At 37.6% G+C, this 2,816-nt stretch overlaps 1 pseudogene; it reads right to left on the reverse strand.

The window, feature by feature from the left end:
• Positions 1-225: 225 nt before the first annotated feature.
• On the reverse strand, positions 226-724 carry LOC120859604 (annotated as a pseudogene).
• Between the last annotated feature and the right edge of the window lie 2,092 nt (positions 725-2,816).

The following is a 2,816-nucleotide window of genomic DNA, read 5'->3' on the forward strand; positions in this document are numbered from 1 at the left end:
ATCATTCTATGAGGCCCCCATCATCCTAATACCAAAACCTGACAAATATTCCCCAAAAATAAAACTACAGGCCAATATCACTGATGAACTTAGATGCAAAAATCCATAACAAAATTTTATCTCAATTTTAAATTCAGTTTTAGCTACATATGTGAACATATTTTCTGGGTCACATGATTTAATTTTACATTTTGCCAATAAGTGAAAATCATGGAATACCTTGCTCTAAAGACAGACGTTGTTATCTTCTTCCAGAAAGCCAGGTAGTGAAGCAGAACTTTGAAAAGTTTGTCACTTTTTACTAAACCCATAAAGTTAAGCTGTTGAACTAAACTTTTCATACTCTTTGTTTCAAATATTCTGAAAGGCCCCTTTCTTTCCAAGACTTCTTTCTTAAAGAGTTCTTCAATGATCACTATACAAGTACTACTCTCATCCCGCCAAATAGATTCAAACTGATCACTTTCAACTCCAAAGTTTTTGTGGAAATGTGAGTGAAAGAAAATAATTCAGCTCATGTGTTTCAGAGACAGAATGTGTAGCATGGCCTTTGTATCACAAGTTCCTCAGACAATGCCTGAAAACCATATTCTTCCATCTCAGACCTCAAAACCGAGTCGCCAGTAAGTGTATAATCATACAAAGAAGATCTAATGAAGGTTTCTGAACCAATTGATTCATCCTTAGGGGGACCATCTAGAATTTCTGAAGAAATATGTGCCATCTCAGAGAAATCTTTCTTCAGATACCTGTCTCATTTGTCTGATTTTACACACTGTAACTTCCAGTGCCACTTGGCTGACCTACAGAGAGAAACTCTCTAGACCATTACAGTGGTTCTAAAAGTCAGAAAACTGTGACATCACTAAATCAATGGTCTCCTAGCAATTGAAGGGACATGTTCAACCAGTGTTTACTTCAGCATCAACTTAAAATACAGACTTCTTACAGAAATAGTAACCAAAACTATAAAGCCTGAAAATCCTCATTCCTAAAGAATTTTTACACAGAAAGATCACATCAGCAAATCTACTTGGTTTCTGAAATAAAAATGATTTATCGACCTTCTATACACACATACACATTCTTAATATTCAGTACTTTTACCCAAGCAAACTTCGGTCACTTCTGTGCAAAAAATCAATCAACTGACTGTGGGTTTCTGATAGTATACTAACTGACAGTATACAAACTGAGAGTATACTAATGCATCTACATGGAATTTAGAAAGATGGTAATAATAACCCTGCATGCAAGACAGCAAAAGAGAAACAGATGTATAGAACAGTTTTTTGGACTCTGTGGGAAAGGGAGAGGGTGGGATGATTTGGGAAAATGACATTGAAACATGTATAATATCATATATGATACGAATCACCAGTCCAGGTTTGATGCATGATATTGGATAGTTGGGGCTGGTGCACTGGGATGACCTAGGGGGATGGTACAGGGAGGGAGGAAGGAGGGGGGTTCAGGATGGGAACATGTGTATATCATGGTGGATTCATGTTGATGTATGGCAAAACCAATGCAACATTTTAAAGAAATTAAACTCCAATTAAAACAAATAAATTTATATTAAAAAAAAAAAAAACTACTCTTGGAACAAGAGGAGGTCTACAATCCCTTTACCTCTCTCTCTCGGTTTTCATCCTTTTCAATCTAAAGAAAGGGCTGCTTAGAACAAGAAAGGAAATAAAGCGTTGGACTTAGAGGTTGATCATAAATGTAACTGAAAATTTCAGTTGCAGGTTTGATTTCTTTTTCTTGTTTCCCAGCTTTTGGAATGTTTGAGTCAGTAACACTTTGTCTATTTCCTGTTGAGATGGAGCATGGAGTTGGAAATAACTCTGAGATCTAAGCTTGATATCAGTATTTTATATTATGGAAACATCTATTTTATATAGTTGTTTGGGTATACATATGCCTATGTATATTTCTCTATCTGTCTAATTTTGTCATTAAAACAGGAGAAATATTTGAAATTTGGTAGATATATATTAAAATGAAAGATGGGAGTGATATAAAGAGTCATCATATTTTACATGCAGCCCTAAAAACATATTTTAAAGTATTTCCACTTCAGTTCAGTTCAGTCGCTCAGTGGTGTCCGACTCTTTGCGACCCCATGAATTGCAGCACGCCAGGCCTCCCTGTCCATCACCAACTCCCGGAGTTCACTCAGACTAACGTCCATCAAGTCAGTGATGCCATCCAGCCGTCTCATCCTCTGTCGTCCCCTTCTCCTCCTGCCTCCAATTCCTCCCAGCATCAGAGTCTTTTGCAATGAATCAACACTTCACACGAGGTGGCCAAAGTAATGGAGTTTCAGCTTTAGTATCATTCCTTCCAAAGAAATAACCAGGCTGAACTCCTTCAGAATGGACTGGCTGGATCTCCTTGCAGTCCAACGGACACTCAAGAGTCTTCTCCAACACCACAGTTCAAAAGCATCAATTCTTTGGCGCTCAGCCTTCTTCACAGTCCAACTCTCACATCCATACATGACCAGTGGAAAAGCCATAGCCTTGACTAGATGAACCTTAGTTAGCAAAGCAATGTCTCTGCTTTTGAATATGCTATCTAGGTTGGTTATAAGTTTTCTTCCAAGGAGTAAGCATCTTTTAACTTCATGGCTGCAATCACCATCTGCAGTGATTTTGGAGCCCCCCGAAATAAAGTCTGACACTGTTTCCACTGTTTCCCCATCTATTTCCCGGATGCCACTTACATATATTCAATAACTGAGTACACTTTTGAATCATTCTTCATTTGCATTAGAATTTTTTCTGTTGCTGTTATGCCTAACAGAAAAA

Source organism: Oryx dammah, unplaced genomic scaffold, assembly GCF_014754425.2.
Source record: "Oryx dammah isolate SB20612 unplaced genomic scaffold, SCBI_Odam_1.1 HiC_scaffold_1890, whole genome shotgun sequence".
Taxonomy (NCBI): domain Eukaryota; kingdom Metazoa; phylum Chordata; class Mammalia; order Artiodactyla; family Bovidae; genus Oryx; species Oryx dammah.